This window comes from Rhinatrema bivittatum, chromosome 5 (assembly GCF_901001135.1).
Source record: "Rhinatrema bivittatum chromosome 5, aRhiBiv1.1, whole genome shotgun sequence".
NCBI classification, from domain to species: Eukaryota; Metazoa; Chordata; class Amphibia; order Gymnophiona; family Rhinatrematidae; genus Rhinatrema; species Rhinatrema bivittatum.
The window spans coordinates 104,591,910-104,611,330 of NC_042619.1; the positions used below are offsets into that span (position 1 = coordinate 104,591,910).

Below are 19,421 nucleotides of genomic sequence, written 5' to 3' on the forward strand. Positions count from 1 at the left end.
TATACTTTATTCACTTTCAATGCATTTTACCAGTTCAAATGTAAAGAAGTACCATCTGCACAAGTTTTACATATTATGCTTCTTACCATAGTAGAAGTTGCAAATGTAAAATTTCTATGTTGACAAGCAGGCTTAAATTGGCCGTAACCAGTGAGTGACATCACAGGCAACCTCAGATCCTTGGTACCAATCATGATCTCCTCCCTTACACAACTTCTCTGCCTCTCAACTCTATCACTTGTGCTCTTTAACGCCCAGTCTCTATCCAAGAAAACTCCTATTCTCTATGACCTCCTGCTAGACAGCCAGCCAGATATCTGTGCTATCACGGAAACATGGCTCAACCAATGGACTCAGTACTCTTAAATCAACTCCCAACCCATCTTTATGATATCTTTTCCCTTCCCAGACCCAAAAAAAGAGGAGGAGGGCTCTTACTGGCTGCTAAGAAAGACCTCAAACTAGTCTCTCAGATTGTCAACACCACCCCCAAATTTGAAAGTTTTTTTCAAATCCCTACAGTTACAAATATGCCTAGTTTATACTCCCCCAGGCCTCCTCGACCTCAACTCCTCCCCTCCTCATTGAATTTGTAGCCGAAAGCATAGCCATGGACACCCCAGTCATTATCCTTGGGGACTTCAATCTCTACGTTGACATTAAACCGCTTCCCCCCCTCCTGCGAAACCTTCCTATCTGCCACCTCTGCCCTTGGCCTTAAGCAAATCTTAACTAGCCCCACCCACAAAGTGGGCCACACCCTCGATTTGATCTTTACAAACTCTCACCTCCGCTCAGACACACCATCCTGCACCCCAGTGCCCTGGTCAGACCATTCTATTATAAAAACCAATCTCGCAATCAAAAAATCCCACTCCCCCAAACAGAATCAAAATAACACTATACAGTATAGAAAACCCTGCTCCAAAGAAAGCTGATGACCTGGTCTTCTTAGACCTTTCTAATGTGGAGTCTGCCCACAGCTCATGGAACAAGATTACCAAGAACATAACCAACAAAATTTGCCCACTCATCTCCAAAGAACTAAAGCCATCAAACCCCCAAAAAACCATGGTATGCCGCCGAACTAAAGTCACTCAAACAAGAACTAAGAACCAAAGAAAACAAATGGTGCAAGGACCCCTCCCCCTCCCTCCTAGTATCATACAAACACACTCTCCACCACTACAGAGACTTCATCCTCAAAACCAAAAAAGACTATTACGCTCTAAAAATCCATAACTATCATAATTACGCTAAGGCCCTTTTCGATTATGTCATACACCTCATAAAAACAGCACCTCCACCCATAGCAGATAACGATGCCAAAAATAAATGTAACAAATTAGCAACCTTCTTCCACAACAAAATAGACAAGCCAATTGCACGATTCCCCCCTCTCCACCTCACCCCCACCCCATGCCAACAAACCAGAACTCTACCCTTGACTCCTTTGAACCCACTTCCACCTCAGAGATAACAACAATTCTAAAAAAAAAAAAAAATGAAACCTTTCTCACACCCTGAGGACTCCATTCCCACTAAATCACTTCTCTCTATCCCAGATATCATTGCCAAACCACTATCGGAAATCATTAATCTCTCCCTCTCCCTTGGACAAGTCCCCCCCCCCCCCCCACCCCCCCCCCCCCCCCCCCCCCCCCCCCCCCCCCCCGCTTGGAAACAAGCTATCCTCAACCTATCTTCAAAAAATCAAACCTAGTCCCTTCTGACCCCTCCAACTTCCGACCAATATCTAATCTCCCTTTCCTATCTAAACTTACAGAAAGAGTGGTCAACTTACAACTTAATGATCATCTCAAAAAACACAACACCTTATTTCCCTCACAATTCGGATTCCGTAAATTCTTCAATATGGAAACACGCTTAATATCCCTTACAGATACCCTACTTAAAGGACTTGATAAGGGCCAGTCATACATTCTAGCCATGATCGACATATCTTCGGCCTTTGACACTGTCAATCACAACCTCATGATTTAAACGCCTCTCAGAAATAGGTATCTCTGGAATAGCCCTGAGCTGGTTTGAAGCCTTCCTCAATAATAGACACTACAAGGTCAAAATTGGTGCCCACGAATCCAACCCTATCAACCTAACCCGCGGAGTTCCCCAAGGCTCTTCCCTATCCCTGACCCTCTACAATGTCTATCTTCTGCCCCTATGCCAACTCCTAGCTGATCTTGGTCTCACCCACCATATCTACGTAGATGATGTACAAATACTCATCCCCATCACCGATTCCATACCCAAAGCCCTAAAGACCTGGAAAAACTGCCTCTCTTCTATCAATTGCCTTCTAACTAACCTGAACCTCGCCTTAAACACTACAAAACCGAGCTCCTACTCATCTCCCCTGGTAACCACAAACCCCGCCCCCTCCCTTCCCTCAGACAGTGTCCTTCTCACAACAAGTGAGAGATTTAGGAGTCTCGCTCAACAGCCATCGGAACTTAAAAAAATGTATCAGTAACACCACTAAAGACTGTTTTTACAAACTGCACATCCTTAAGAAACTAAGATCACTCCTCCATTACAACGATTTCAGGACTGTCCTCCAAGCGATTCTATTTTCTAAAATTGATTACTGCAATACTCTTCTCTTAGGCCTCCCTGCTGTTTCCATCAAACCATTCCAAATGCTGCAAAACACAGCAGCTAGAATCCTCACCAATTCCTGCAGAATAGACCACATCACTCCAGTCCTTAGAGACCTGCATTGGCTCCCCATCCCCTCTAGAATACTCCACAAAGCCCTCACAATTATCCACAAATCCCTTCACAATCAGAGCTCTCACTGGCTTAATGACTCCTTACAATATGACTCCTCCAATAGACAGACTAGATCTGCCTACAAAGGCTGCTTGTCTATTCCCTCACATAAACTCACTCAGCATATCTCCACCAAAGAATATGCATTCTCTATAGCAGGCCCAACGATTTGCAATTCTATGCCACCTGAACTACGCCAAGAACAATGCATCAAAACGATTAAAAAAAACCCCCTAAAAACTTGGCTATTTAAATGGGCCTATAACTAACTTCAACCTCCATCCCTCTGTCATAACATCCCTCCCCCTTTCCCTCCCCCCTCCCGCCCTGCGACTTATTCCTTCAAGAACTTCCTCCTCCCCCAACCACATCAAGCCTACCTCTAGGTATTGATTAAACTATCTAGTTATGGGTTAAACGGTCTACCTCTATTTATTGGTTAAACTACCTTCTACTCTCACTACCTAGGTCCACTTGACCCTCTAATACTCCCTACTTGTTCCTTTGACCCCTTGTTAATTGTAACTTTATAAATCAATTTCTCATCTTTGGTTTATCCCTGTTGATCTGTAAACCGATGTGATATGCTTATGAATGTCTGTATAAAAAAGTAATAAATAAATAAAATAAATGTCGCTGACACGGACTCAGTTCTGAGCTCACAAGTCTTTCTGAGCATGCATTGGAGTTCCTTTGCATGGTTGCTGCCCTGTGAGCCCCTCAGTCAGACTTCACCTGAGCTACTGCACGGACAGATTCCCAATCTTAACATTTTTTATTACATTTCTCTGTTTCCTAGAATTTTCAAGTTGGCAGTATTTTTTAGGGATGTGAATCGTTTTTTGACGATTTAAAAAAACCGTCCAATATTTTTTAAATCGTCAAAAATCGGTACAGTGCGCGATACAATAGAAATTTTCACGATTTCTCCCACCCTCCCGATCCCCCTAAAACATTTTTAAATTACCTGGTGGTCTAGTGGTGATCCGGGGAGCGATCTCCCGTTCTCGGGCCGTCGGCTGCCAATCATAAAGATGGCGCCGATGGCCCTTTGCCCTTACCATGTGACAGGGTATCCGTGCCATTGGCCGGCCCCTGTCACATGGTAGGAGCGCTGGCTGGCCGGCGCCATCTTTAAAGATGGCCGCTGCCATCGTGGCCACCGCCATCTTTAAAGATGGCACAGGCCACCCAGCGCTCCTACCATGTGACGGGCCGGCCAATGGCACGGATACCCTGTCACATGGTAAGGGCAAAGGGCCATCGGCGCCATCTTTGATTGGCAGCCGACGGCCTGAGAACGGGAGATCGCTCCCGGGATCACCACTAGACCACCAGGTAATTTAAAAATATTTTGTGGGGATCGGGAGGGTGGGAGAAGCTAAGGGGTCATCTTTAAAGGGTCGGGTGGTTTTTTTTTTAATCGGGCCATCGGCGCCATTTTTGAGTGGCAGTCAAAATGGCGCCGATGGCCCGAGAGCGGGAGATCGGTCCCCGCGCCCCCACTGGACCACCAGGTACTCGTAAAATGTTTTTGGGGGGGTGGGGGAAGGTAAGGGGTCAATTTTAAAGGGTCGGGCCTCACTAAAAAAAAGTTAACGATGTGAATCGGAACCGATTCCGATTCGCATCTCCAGTGATCAGATTTTTTTCTCCCTCCAGCCGAACCCAATCGTTAAGACGATTGGGTTAAGACGATTAAGACATCTCTATTATTTTTAATTCCTGCCTTGGCAGCTTTTCAAATTAAACTTTTCAGTTCTTAAAAAAAAAGTTTAGAATTAAGAAATTGAAGATGAAAAAACTTGTAGTTAATGGGTTCAAGGTCTGTTGGTATGGATGCCTTATGTCAATCATGGACACCTTCACCGAATGCTGCTGCTGCCTGGGCCAATACCACGATGCTCCGAATTGCCCCATTTTTGGCAGGATGTCTCCAAGGGTTCTTCAAATCTGTGACTGGAAGATGGAAAATCTGTAGAAGTCTGTCTCGGGTAAGGCCCTGAAACCTTGTCATGAGAGAAGACAGCACAGCTTCTCTGTCTCCAGGTGCAAAGCCTCTTGGGGCTTCCAGTGCCATAAGAAGCATTAATTGCACTGAGAGTCGGCCTTCCCTTCTTCCTGTGTGTCATCCAGGAGGACTGCTCCAATTCGGGCCAGTTTCTACATCCATTGTAGGGCAGAGTCTGAGCTTGGCATGAAGAGCTGCAGAGAAGAGTGCATAAATGGTGGAAGGGGATTCCTTCCAGGGCCATCTCTATTGATGTAAGGCTCTGTTGGGACAGGTCCCAACCTGACACTGAGAAATGTCCTCTGTGTATATAGCATCATCCATAGTGCAGGCGCCCATAGCACCTTGTGGTTTATTTTTTCCAGACACATTGGTGCTGGAACTGTCAAGATCGCCTTCAGTTGCATTGACATATACTGGCATAGACAAAGATGCTCTTGGCACAAAGCTGGTATGGTCAAAGCTGAGAGCCAGACAGAAGTCTGTGATGGAAAGCATACAAAGGATAGTACTGACACCGATACTGTGGCCTACTCAAGCTAGTGAAGTGGCGTTGGTACCAAGTATACTCTGGGTCCTGTTGTCTGTTTATCTGAGCTGTTTTTTGGTACCGCCTACTACTATGGTACCTAATGAGGATGAATTCAGAGGAAGTGTCCCCGCCTACTCAAATGCAGAGATCTGCACAAATGGCAAGCCATCTGTCTGAGATAGTAAGGAGTTTCATTACCTCCTTGCTTTCTGAGCCCCAGAGAGGGAGGATGGACTACTTCCTGCCCAGGATAGAAGAGCTTTTCCTTCATTATGAGGATTAAGAGAGTCCCTGAGATGCTAAATTATCTACTCAAAAAGCTTCACCAACAAGAGTGAATCCACTCAATGCAGGGACTAGTTTCACTCCTTCCAGAGTGTTCATCCCAGGGATTCAGATGTAGAAGGGGTGGAGTCAGTGCATTTGGATTTTGTCGGTTAAATCATTCCATTAAATCAACATAGGTCCCCCTCAGTTATCTTTCTCTTGCCCGGGTGATGAGTGAGTATCCCAGCTTGGCATGATGAAGGATTTACAGGAATGCTTTCTAACCCCTACTTCATTTCCCAAAGATCTCAATTATTGCTACTTTTTTATATGACGAGTACACAGTTTTTTAATCTCAGGAAAGATGATCTGAGAAGGATGTCTTTGGGTGGTTGTTTATCTAGCCTCCTGCAGAATTGACCATCCCAGTTCATGGTCTTTTAAAGGACCTTCAGATGATAATGTGAAGGTCTCTCCCGGCAAGACTGCAAAAACCTGCTAACTCTGACATCACGTTGTGGGCCGCCGATCAAAAGAGCGAGTGTGATGCTGAAGATACTTCAAACATCTTATCTGCCTCAGATTACCACAAAGGAGCTTACCAGATACTCAGACTAGTTCCTCCATTTGCTCCGGAACAGTCTTTGCTCTCTTTCAGCAAGACTGCAAAGACCAGCCCATTCTGACATCACCTTGTAGACCACCTGACAAAAAAGCGAGCATGACACCAAAGGTGCCATGTACCGGATGTCATGCGCCGAAGGAGCAGACCCCTTTGTATGCCCCTTTGTGTCCCCCTGAGAAAGTTAAGAAGACGTATGCCTTTCATGGACAGACTCTTTGTTAAACAATGAGTGTTAATAAGTACTACTTAGCAGTCTTTCCCATAAGACAAATTGATATGATTACCTTAAGCCTAAATCCAATACAAACAGTAACTGGTCAAGGGAAATGAGGACAACTCTCAAATATGCATAAGATCAAGACAGACCAAGGAATTTGGTGGTCATTCCTCTAAGCCAACATAACATTCTAGCATTTTGCATGATGATTTTGTTAGTTTTGATAAATGTACAATCTGTAGTAAAGATTCTTATTTCCTAGCGTGTAGCAGATGGACTCAAAACAAATGGGTATAGTGTGTTCATGCTAGCAGTTGGAGACGGATCTGACGTCAGCACGGGTACATATACCCCCACAGGAAGTGCCGCAAATCAGTAATTTCCGTCTCCAAAGCAGTTTGGAGCTACCTCATGCTCGCTGGGCGTGTTTCCAAATTCTAACGACTAAATTCCTAGAAGAAACCTATTGAAGTCAAGCCCCGCAGTCCTGCGGTGATACCTGAACGGCGGTCACTCACCCAGTTGCGTTTCCCGAGCTGACTTCCGTGGTCCCTCGGAGGTAAGAGCCTCGGTCCGGTGGCCGGTTCGCGGCAGGGACCTAGCCCCTGAGTGAGAAGGGCTCGGGCGCGGCTTGGCCCCCGAGCGAGACGAGTTCGGGAGCGGCCTAGAGGCAGCGGGCGCACTTCCTTATGCACGGCGGTTGACGGTAATCTCCCCCCGCAGCCGGAGACCGCCCGGGTCGCAGCCGGGAAGCGCCGAAGACAAGGTAAGGCGTATATCTTTACTTGGTCTCCGAGGAAGTGTGGATTCGCTGGGCCTGCCTACGAGGCAGCACGCCAAGGAGGTCACCATTTTTGCCTGCCTACTTCTTTTCAAGCCGATGAGCGCACGTTGCTAAGCAAGCACCCGCGATAGGCGCAGGTTGTTAGCGCACGCGACAGGCGCATGGTGTTAGCGCACGCGACAGGCGCATGGTGTTAGCGCACGCGACAGGCGCATGGTGCTAGCGCACGCGACAGGCGCATGTTGTTAGCACATGGTACGCCACCCACGTATAGGCATTTATAAGTATTTATAAGCCGCCCATGTATAGGCGCACGTTTATAAGCTGCCCGTGGATAGGCGCACATCTATATACCGCCTGTTCTAGGCGCATGCTGTTACGCGCACTTGTTAAGCACACATCTTTGGGTGATACCGAATTTCAGGCGAATGGAGCATAAGAGAGCCCATGCGGCCGCAGAGCCGGCACCTCCAGAATCTGGCATGAAAGCTCTAAGCCTCTGCTCAGCATGCAACCTCAGAGCCACACAGAGTGAGGAAGCAGACTCACTATGTGCCCAATGTGAGGAGGCCATGGGAGTCCCAGGACAGGACCGGCCCCAGCCCAGCGGTTCCTCAGGGAGCACACAGGACTTAGCGGGCCGCGGCGAGCAACCAGGGAACCCGAGAGACCTGGTGCCCCTACGGCCAGATCCGGCTTCGCTTTCCTGGGTGGAATTATTCCGAGGGATTCACGCCTTTGTCCAGATGCAGTCTGCTCCTTGAATGGGTCTTTCCGTCCCGGTTGATCTGGTCCCTGGACCCTCGAGACCTAGGCGCAGCCTCTCACCACCTGACAGCCCCGCTTATGGGGATTCGGATTGCTCCCAGGACAGTGAGGAGCCCCCCGAGGAGGGTGAACTTCCCTCGGAGATAGAGCCATATCGGACCATGAGGCGCTTCTTTCAGAAAGAGGATCTTTCAGGCCTGGTCTCGCAATGCCTATCGGAGCTAGCCATTCCGGGCCAGGATACCCCAGGGGGCCCTAAAATGAACCCCCTGTTAGAGGGCCTGCGCCAACCGGCTCACCATTTTCCCCTCCTACAGGCAGCACAGCAGCTAATCGATCTGGAATGGAAGGCACCGGAGGCCTCATTTAAAGGGGGTCGGGCCTTGGCAGGCATGTACCCTCTGGATCCGGCGTCCAAGGAGCTGTTGGCGTGCCCCAGGGTAGACGCCATAGTTAACGCAATAGTGAAGCACACCACCATTCCGGTTGAGGGGGGAGCGGCTCTCAAGGATTCGCATGACCGACGCATGGACACCATTCTGAAGCAAGCATTTGAGGTAGCAGCCATGTCCCTACGAATCGCGACCTGCTGCACCGTGGTGACGCGCTCCTGTTTATCACAGGTGAGAAACAACGCCTAGGGAGCAGACATGGAATCAGCTCTCGCATTTCTCACTGACGCGGCCTCCGACCTCGTTCGTACGGCAGCCAAGGGAGTCTCCTCTTCAGTGGTAGCCAGGAGGCAGCTTTGGCTACATAATTGGGCGGCCGACTCGTCCTCCAAGACACGACTCACAAGAATGCCCTTTAAGGGTTCCTTACTGTTTGGCAGCGATCTCGAGAGCTGGGCTACTAAATGGGGTGCCTCCCCATTACCCCGTCTACCAGAAGACAGGGCGAGGAGGAGCCAGCGTTCTTTTTCTAGACCATCTAGAGGTAGAACTTCGCAGCGCTTCAACCCTTACAGGACTCGCTATCGAGCACCTCGTTCCCAGGCCAGGAACCAGTCCTTTCGGACTTAGCATAACAAGAAGAAAACCGGCTCGGGTTCTGGCCCCGGCCGCAACCAACAATGACAATCAGCCGACCCATCCGGGGGTAGCAGCCATAGGGGGCAGGCTAACCCTCTTCTACCGCAGGTGGGTCGAGATTACTTCGGACCAGTGAGTCCTCGCCATCATCCGAGAAGGATATTACCTGCATTTCTTTCGGCTTCCGCCGAACAAGTTTGTGGAATCTCCTTGTTCACCGCTCAAGGCAGCGGCACTAGAAGTGACCTTACAGAGGCTCCTGGCCCTAAAAGCCATAATCCCAGTACCTGCGGGAGAGGTAAATTCTGGGCATTACTCCATTTATTTCATAGTACCCAAGAAGGAGGGCACTTTCAGGCCTGTCCTGGACCTCAAGTCAGTCAACCGACACCTACGGGTCCCAAGTTTTCGCATGGAAACTCTACGGTCGGTCAAGAATTCGGTACAGCCAGGGGAGTTTCTCACCTCCTTAGATCTGTCGGAAGCCTATCTGCATATTCCAATCCATCGGGATCACCAGCGCTATTTACGCTTCAAAGTCCTGAATCAGCACTTCCAATTCCGAGCTTTGCCCTTCAGGTTAGCCATCGCGCCACGGATCTTTACCAAGGTAATAGTAGTACTGGCAGCGGCACTCAGGAAGGAAGGAATTCTTGTCCATCCCTACCTGGACGATTGGCTGATCCAGGGCAAAGTCACCGGAGGAGAGCCACCGGGCAACCAACAGAGTTATAGCTCTTCTGGAGAGCCTCGGATGGGTAGTCAACTTAAACTAGAGCTCCCTACAGCCGACCCAGTCGCTGGAATACCTAGGGGTCCAATTCGACACCCGAGCAGACTAGGTCAGCCTGACCTCCAAGAGAAAATCAAAACTCCAGAGTCATCTGCAGGCCCTGCTGAGCGCCAGCCGGCCCACGGCTCGAGATTACCTTCAGGTCCTCGGCCTCATGGCATCCACGCTGGAAGTGGTGCCCTGTGCGCGGGCTCATATGAGACCGTTGCAACGCGCCCTTCTATCCCGATGGAGCCCACGATCACAGAACTATACCGTACGCCTACCTCTACCGGCCAGAGTGCGGAATCAGCTACCGTGGTGGTTGCAGCCCGGCCACATGAGCCGGGGTCAAGAATGTCCTCCCCAACCTGGATTCTGCTCACCACAGATGCCAGCCTGAACGGATGGGGAGCTCACTGCGAGGAACTCACCGCCCAAGGGCGGTGGACCAGAGAAGAGTCGAGGTGGAACATCAACCGACTAGAGGCACGGGCAGTCAGGCTAGCGTGCCTGCGATATGCCCACAGACTTCGCGACAGAGCGATCAGAGTGATGTCAGACAATGCCACCACGGTGGCATACATCAATCGTCAGGGTGGAACCAGAAGCCAACAGGTGTCCCTGGAAATAAGTCCCCTGATGATTTGGGCAGAAGCAAATCTCCAGGACATCTCCGCCGTTCACAACTCCGGGAAGGACAACACCACGGCAGACTTCCTCAGCAGAGAAAGCCTAAATCCAGGGGAATGGCAGCTGTCACCCACAGCTTTCCAGATGATTGTGGATCAGTGGGGGACACTGGGCATGGACCTACTAGCAGACAGGTCCATCGCTCAAGTACCCAGATATTTCAGCTGCAGGCAGGATCTGCTATCCCAGGTGATCGATGCCCTGGTATAGCCATGGCCACAGGGGATCCTGTTATATGCCTTCCCTCAATGGCCCCTGCTGGGCGCCATTATGCACAAGATTCAGCAGCACAGAGGCCTAGTTCTTCTAGTGGCCCCGGACTGGCCAAGAAGACCCTGGTACGCAGACATGAGAAGACTACTGGCAGGGACTCCATTTCCCTTGCCTCCACACAGGGACCTGCTGCGGCAAGGTCCCATTCTCCACGAGGATCCAGCTCAATTCTCTCTTACGGTCTGGCCATTGAGAGGGCTCGACTGAAGAAAAGAGGATACTCGGGGCCGGTAATAGATACACTCCTCCGAGCACGCAAGTTCTCCACATCACTAACATATATAAGGATCTTGAGAGTATTTGAAGCTTGGTGCGAAACTCACAGCACCAATCCACATGCCGCAAAGATCCCTATCATTTTGGATTTCCTACAAGATGGACTTCAGAAGGGTCTGTCCCTCAATTCTTTCAAGGTCCAAGTAGCAGCGCTATCCTGCTACGGTCCCCGGAGTGACGGCAACAGCATCGCCACACACCCAGACGTTTCACGTTTCCTGAAAGGAGTCAAACACATTCGCCCGCCACTGAAGTGGCCAGTACCCCTGTGGAACCTCAATCTAGTTTTGGAGTTTCTAGCGGGACACGCCTTCAGACCCCTTCGAGGCCTGTCCCTCCGTTTGTTAACCTTGAAGATGGTATTCCTGCTGGCTGTATGTTCAGCACGCCGCATCTCAGAGCTACAAGCACTGTCCTGCCGTGATCCGTTTCTCAGAATCACTCCAGAGGCTATCCATCTTCGCACGGTTCCTTCCTTCTTACCCAAAGTGGTCTCACACTTCCACCTCAACCAAACCATATCCTTGCCTACCACGGAAGGTTTGAAGAAGTCTGAAGAAGGTCGAATACTACGCCATCTCGACATCGGCAGGCTACTGTCTAGATACCTGGAAATGTCGGAAGCAGTACGAAAGACGGACCCACCTGTTCATGCTTCACAGCGGGAAGAAGCAAGGGGAAGTGGCCTCATGGGCAACCATCGCCCGCTGGATCAAAGAAGTTATCAAGGCAGCCTACGTAGAAGCAGGGAAACCACTGCCTCTACAGGTCAAGGCTCACTCTACCAGAGCGCAAGCAGCCTCTTGGGCAGAAACTAGGATGCTGTCGCCTGCAGAGATATGTAAAGCGGCGACGTAGTCCCCCCTCCATACCTTCTCCAGGTTCTATCGTCTGGACGTCCAGGTCAGGGAGGACACAGCATTTGCGAGGGCAATCCTGAACGGACCTCGGGCAGCCTCCCGCCCAGTCCGGGAGTAGCTTTTGTACTTCCCACTTGTTTTGAGTCCATCTGCTACACGCTAGGAAATGTTGAGATTACTTACCTGATAATCTCCTTTTCCTTAGTGTATGCAGATGGAATCAGCATCCCGCCCGGCTGCCGGTATACATGGGGATTCACCGACTCATGGTAAGCCATGTTTTTCTTATAATAGGGCATCCACCCTGCTGGGTGTCGACGCCTTCCGGTTGAGAACACTGGCGGTCTCCAGCTACTATCAATCGGTCAGGGTAATCCTGTTCTTTTAATCGATCGGTCAGCTACAGCTTTTGCAAGGAAGATTACTGAATTGCTGCGCTTCCTGCGGGGGTATATGTACCCATGCTGACGTCAGATCAGTCTCCAACTGCTAGCACAAGCACACTATACCCACTTGTTTTGAGTCCATCTGCATACACTAAGGAAAAGGAGATTATCAGGTAAGTAATCTCAACAATTCCTTTCAGCCTCCAGCAAGATGATCCTCTCCTCTCAGTGTTTCCTAGTTCCGCTAATAGAGTACAAAGAGGCAGCATATAAATGTTGAATAGTGTCGCTGAGAGTGCTGAACCCTGGGGACACCTATATCTGTTGGGAAGGTGTCAGATATATGATTGTCCAATTTGACTTGGAATGATTTATCTCAGTGATGGCGAACTCCAGTCCTCGAGTGCCACAAAAGGCCAGGTTTTCAGGATATCCACAATGAATATGCATGAGACAGACTTGCATATAATGGAGGCAGTGCATGCAAATCTTTCTCATGCATATTCATTGTAGATATCCTGAAAACCTGGCCTGTTTGTGGCACTTGAGGACTGGAGTTTGCCATCACTGATCTATCTGCTAAGAAGGAAGAGAACCATTTGATAACATTTCCATCTATTCCAATTTTTCTCAACTGATGGCATAGAAAGGTATGGACTACTGTGTTGAAGGCAGCTGTTAGATCGATTAGTACCAGGATATAGGATTCATCGTTGTCTATCCCATGTAGTATGGATTCGGTTAAGGAAATTAGAAGGCTTTCTGTTGAGTGATCTTTTCTGAATCCAATGTAGTTTGGGTATATAATATTATTGTCTTCTAAGTGGTATTCTAATTGTGTTAACACTGCTTTGCAAGGATTTTGATGATGAAAGGCAGTTTGGATATTTTTTGATAATTGTCCTAATCATCTCTTCTTCCAGTTTTAGTTTTTAGGATTGATTTTTTTAAGTTCTTTTTTTATAATTTTTCAAATAATACAATGAACATATTATGTGTAAGCAGAAAAAAAAAAACATGGTAGGGTTGAAACGTAATTATCTAATACACCCATTCAATTCTTATCCAATCATTTTACCCGTCCCATTACATATCAATCAAATTGGGAGGGGTTTTGTTTTATATCATATTGGGAGAATATTCAGGAAAAAAGAAAAACAAAATGAGGATAAACTCCAGCTACATCTACACTAAACATATTGTCTAATTGGGCACTGGGGATGATGTAGGCAATCTCATCTGTTCAAGGAAACTTTTTAACTGTTCAGGAACAAAAAATAAATACATATCTTGTCTTTTTATCATACATTTGCATGGAAATCTGAGTTCAGATGTGAAGCCCAATGATAAGACTTCTTGGCGGTATGCCAAGAAGGCTTTCCTCCTTAACTAAATGGAGATAGCCAAATCTGGAAAAAGTTTAACAGGTTTATCTAAGTAGTTTACCAGATATCTGTTGAGATATTTTTTCATAATTGAATTTATATCCATTAAGGAGTAAAAAGTTGCTAACGTTGTTCCCCAATCTATAATGTTCATGGTAGAATCTTCCAAAAAATTGGAAAGATTTCCCTGAAATATTTCAGATCTTTCAGCATTTTTAGATTGGGGAAGGAAATAACAATTATTAACCGATGGTGATTGTTCCATAGTAAATCCAAGCTTTTCAACTAAAAATTTTTTTTAAAGTAATAAGTGGATCCTCCCCCACAATCCTGGGGAAGTTTAGAAATCTCAAGTTGAAACGCCTGGAATTATTTTCTAACATTTCTGTTCATCTGTTTATTGCTTCTTTATCTTTAACAATCACTGCTTTAAATTCCAGATTTTTTTTCTCCTGTACTTCAAAATTTTTAATCTTTTCATTCGTTTCTTTAATTTGTTTCTGTGTTGCTAGAAAATCCTGTTGATTCTTCTCACATATCATATCTACCTTTCGTTCAAGATTTTTAATATTAACAGTCATGCCTGCCATCATATTCCACAAAGTGTCCATAGTCACCAATGCAGGTCGGGTAGGGATATCCATCAGCTTTACTCTTAGTGAAAGATCGTTTTCCACCTGTAAGGTGGCCGCTTGAGTCATTTCCTTTGCACCTCCATTTAAATTCATGGAAGTAACTAGGTTGGCTTGATTTTCAGAGCTTTTTTCGCGGGATTGATGATTTCCCGCTATAAGCTCTAGGTCTTTAGTCTCATTTAAAGCATTTTCAGGTAATCCTTCCTTCATTCTCTGTATTGGTGCAACCCTGATATTAGGGCTTAGGGACGCCTTCTCTGCAGGCACAAGAGATCCTCCCTGATTTCCTGGCACACCAGATTCCTCAGCTCCCACTCTTAAGGGTATAGGAGCGATCATAAAGTTTGTAATTTCCTGCTGGAAGGGAGAGAAATATTCTAACCCTCCCCTTCCGTTTAGGAGGCATATTGCCCAAACCACATGTGCAGGAAATGAGAACAAAGTTCATCTCAGCTCAGCAGGATCCTATATAATAAAACTGGTTACCCCAAGAAGGAGAGCTAAAAAGAGAGAGTCTTACTTGGTTCTGTTGTCGAACCGGACGAATCCGGCGAAGCCCGTTGTCTCTGCGCGCCCCTTGAGCGCGCGCGGCTTTAGCGGCGTGCCAGCTCTGCAGCGCGCCGCAAGCCAGCTGCTAATGTGGCCCCTTACAGTCTTGCCTCCAGTTCTCCGTCCGACGTCAGAATCTCACTCAGCTGTGTCGGGGCTGCTCCTCCTTGCCCCCGGACTGCAGCGTGGATGTTCCGGGACTTTTCTCTCGCTCTCTCTTGCTTGCCCTCGGAGATAGGAGCACTGGGGGGCCGCTGAAATGGCCGTTTCCAGTCCCGCCTCCAATTCTCCGTCTGACGTCAGAATCTCACTCAGCTGTGTCGGGGCTGCTCCTCCTTCCCCCCAGACTGCAGCGTGGATGTTCCTGGACTCCTCTCTCGCTCTCTCCTGCTCGCCCTCCTTTAGGATTGGTTTAATTACAGCTTGTTTTGCCCTGGTGGGGACCAATCCTTCTGTTAGCGATTGGTTGGTTATGGTTGTTATAGTGGGAGTGATTATGCTGTTAACTATTTTCAGTGAGCTTGTGGGGATTGGGTCTAGTGGGTGAGTAGCAGGCTTAATTTTTGTAATTATTTGGTTAATTTCAAGTTTAGATACTGTGTCAAAGGTGTTCCATTTTGCTTGCTCAAGATTTTCTTCAGGCTATTTTGTTGGTAAGCAGGTGGAGAATTGTGTTTTTAACCTTTTGATTTTATCTAATAAGAAAGGGGCATATTCATTGCAGGGTTTCTTTGAAAAGTTGTCTTTATTTGAGATGGAGGAAGATGGGTCCATGATTAATTTTTGTCTCAAAGAGTAATTTGGAATTAAATATACCATGAATCTGTTTTGCGTAATAACCTTTTTTTTGTCTTGTTGATTTGTTCACGGTACATTATGGATTTGTATTTTACTAGGAATTCCGTGGATTGGCTTTTCTGCCATTGCTTTTCTGCTTTTCTCAGGGTCTGTTGAGTGTCTTAGCTCTTTGCTGTACCAAGGTTTCTTTAGTTTAGAGGTAATGCATTCTTTTTGGAACTTTTTTTTTCTGTACTGGGCTTAAGTTATTGGCTATTTCATCGATTATTTTATCCCATGATTCAAACGCTGTTGAGGCATTATCATGAATAAAATCATTTGTCTTATTATTTTTTTTTTTTTTTAGAAACTTTTTATTTAGTAATTTTAACAATATAAGACAAGAAAAAAGAAAATAGCATTCAAACACTTAGGTGAAGAAACTAAGACAGCCCCTCCTCCCAACCCTCATGGAGCAGAATGAATATCACATTTGGGCCGATACAGTAAGGACGTGTAAGAAACAGTGCGGCAGTGCCGGGCGCCCTCTTGTTTGCCGCGCGCATATTTTGGTTCACATGCCGCTCGATTCAGTATTCAAATTAGACGCAAATCCAAGCGGAGTCCAAAGCACGTCAATGAAGCGGTATGCTTTCGCAATCCATTTTACTGTATAGAGCGGTATGCAGCGCCTATACAGTATCCAGGGTGCGCTGGTACCTGTCATTTCAAATGTCATTTGAAATGTCATTCCACCAGGTAAGTGGATGGTTCTTTTCTACAGACCCCGCTGCCTTGAGTGACCGGCCGAACGTACAAGCCGCGACCTTGGACGTCCGGCCGGGCGCTCAAGGCAGCGGTGCCTCCGATCATGGATACCCAGATACAGGCGGGATGGTCCATGAATGGATGCCGTGACTTTGGACGTCCAAGGTCACGGCTTCCATTCATGGACCTTCCCGCCTGTAGGCCCCGCTGCCTTGAGCACCCGGCTGGACATCCAAGCCGCTACCCGTCCGGCCGGGCGCTCAAGGCAGCCGGGCATCCGATCATAGACTCCTGGATACAGGCGGGAAGGTCCATGAACAGAAGCCGCGACCTCGGACGTCCAAGGTCCCCGCTGCCTTGAGCGCCAGGCCGGATGGGTCGTGGCTTGGACGTCTGGTCGGGCGCTCAAAGCAGCAGGGCCTACAGGCGGGAAGGTCCATGAACGGAAGCTGCCTGGATATACAACACTGTGGATTCTCGGGTGCACATATAGATTTAATAGCAGGGCAAATAGAAAAAGTTTCCCAGTACATACATGGATCTGCCACACTGTGTATTCTCAAGTTTGTATTCTCAACTCAGCTATGCGTTCTTATTGCAGCGTCTACTACAGCCTTATTCTAGACGCAGGAGGAAGGCTCCATATGGGCGTCCGTAGAGACGTCCGTATGGGCGTCCATGTCTCCGCTGGACCCCGGAGCCTCAGGACGCCTAGCGGACGTCCATCTCTCCGGTGTCCGTAGAGGCATCCTTGTCCGGAGCCTCAGAGATGTATGGTACAGTTGAACCGAAACAGAACACATACCTCCTCCGGTCTTGCTGCTGGGTTCTCCTTGCTGCCTGGCTCCCCTGTTTGCCTCTCCAATCTGCCGAGCATTTCGAGCATTTCTCAATCGAGCATTTCTCATTCTGCTTCTCAACCAAATGAAAAATATCACCAGAGCCAGTATATACATGTTGTCCATGGCGCTGTCCGGTACGAAGCTGACTGAACACCATACTAACGCCAGGGACAGGGTAGGCGGTAAATATTCAGGTTAAAGACACAGTAAATAAGCTGGTTAACAGGGTGATAATTTGGGCGCATGTTACTATATAGGAGGGAATAGCTAATCCGATCAGTAACATGTCATAAACATGCGGCGGGCGGAAAGGGATACACATCCTTTTCGGCAAGCGGTAAGGATGCGTAAAAGCCGATACTGAATCACGAGTACGCTTTAAGCGTCCAAAACGTGCGTCCAAAGTGGGTTAAAAACCAGGTAACGATGGCCACGCTTTACTGTATCGGCTCAGTTGTGAGTATAACAGACTCAATGTGAGGTTGTGCCTAAACACTACAAGTTAGCACCTTACGTTAAACAGTAACAACAAGAACTCTTCTGTTACACAAGCAAAGTCCTCCTATAAACCCAGTAGGGTGACCAGATTTTATCATATAAGAACAAATTTCGTTTAAGAGTATAAGTAAGCTTCTCCACAATAGCAGTTTCATGTACCTGACTCAACCATTTTTCCAAAGTGGGGGGTGTTCTCCACTTAAGAGCGATTGTGAAGCGTCTAGCATGTATTAAATGGGCCACCAATTTCTTCTGTGAAATAGTGAGTGTGATTCCTCCACAAACCCAACAGGCATATTTCAGGGGACAAGGCTATTTCTTTTCCCAGAATAAGGAGGCAAACCCGTGATATGGATTTCCAAAATGTCCCAATGAATTTGCAACATATGAACCAGGGAGGCCACACCAACACAGGCCAGTGGAGGTGGGAGAAAATTTAGTGTAAAAGAGAGGATACCTATAAATTCTGTGAAGAAACTTCACCATTATTTCCACCCACCTAACACATAAGCAGATCTTGTGAGCTTTCTCCTAAATATGTTTCCAGTGCTGGCTATTTAATTCTAAATGTAAAACCCTGTTCCATTGTTGGATAATATGAGAAGGTAGATCTTGCATATCTTGGACCTCTAACAAAGGTTTGTAAAAAAGGGAGATACCTTTTCGAGGCAGGGTATCTTGAATAAGCACTCTTATTACAGGGCCCGGGAGCACTGGCTACCAACCCTTTTCCTGTAGGCAACCAAGTTCCGCCACTAATTGGTCATGAAAGATGGCAAAACTATCCTCTATATCAAATTCATCTTGAAGGTCCTGAAAAGACCTAAATTGCATAGTTTCATCTTCCCATATCTGACCCACACATTTTAAACCCACTTTACACCGCCTAGTTGGATCTCTATACATCATAGCTGTAATCAGGCTCCAATTCTCCCGCAAGGGGGTGAGTGCAGTAATACCCTGCATGGGCCATCGTAACTTTTTACTCACTTTCCATATCTGCAGAGTATAAAGGATATGGGGGGCTAGCCCCCCCCCCTGCACACCTTGCGCCCCATAATTTTACGCTCTAACGGGTACCAAGAGACAGTGTGTTCCCGATGAAGCCACACCATAGCCCCTGTAAGACCACAAGCCCAGTGATAGCTTTGTAAATTTGGCAAAGCCATCCCTCCTGCCACCTTAGGCTTCCAAAGCTTGCGTAACTTAATACGAGCAGGCTTCATGTGCCAAATAAATTGGGACATAGCCCCATTGAGCGTATTGAAAAAAACTCTCAGGTAAATAGCAAGGTATGTCCTGAAAAAGATGCATCAATTGGGGTAGAATATTCATTTTGAGGACATTAATTCTACCTGCTCAAGAGAGGAAATGATCATCCCATCTTTCCATATCCTTTCTAATCTTTGTGACAACAGGAGCATAATTGAACCTGTGTAGGTCGGATGTCTGACATGGGATCCAGATACCTAGGTATTTTAATCCAGTCCGGGCCCTCTTAAAAGAAGAAAAACATCTGGTTATTTTGTCAAACAGGAGTGGACCGAGAGGGAATACCTCCAATTTAAAAAGGTTAATAACCAGAGTGTCTACCATAAAGAGATAAAACATCTAACAGGTGAGGACCAGATTATTTAGGACTAGTAAAGAAAAACAGAATGTCATCTGCATATAAAGGT

The 19,421-nt window shown here is 47.3% G+C and overlaps 1 protein-coding gene across 3 annotated transcripts in view; it reads left to right on the forward strand.

Annotated features, from left to right (window-relative positions):
* Window positions 1-19,421, forward strand: part of NBEA (neurobeachin) — a 2,460,099-nt gene that overhangs the window by 84,808 nt on the left and 2,355,870 nt on the right. The gene's annotated exons all lie outside the window — the stretch shown is intronic.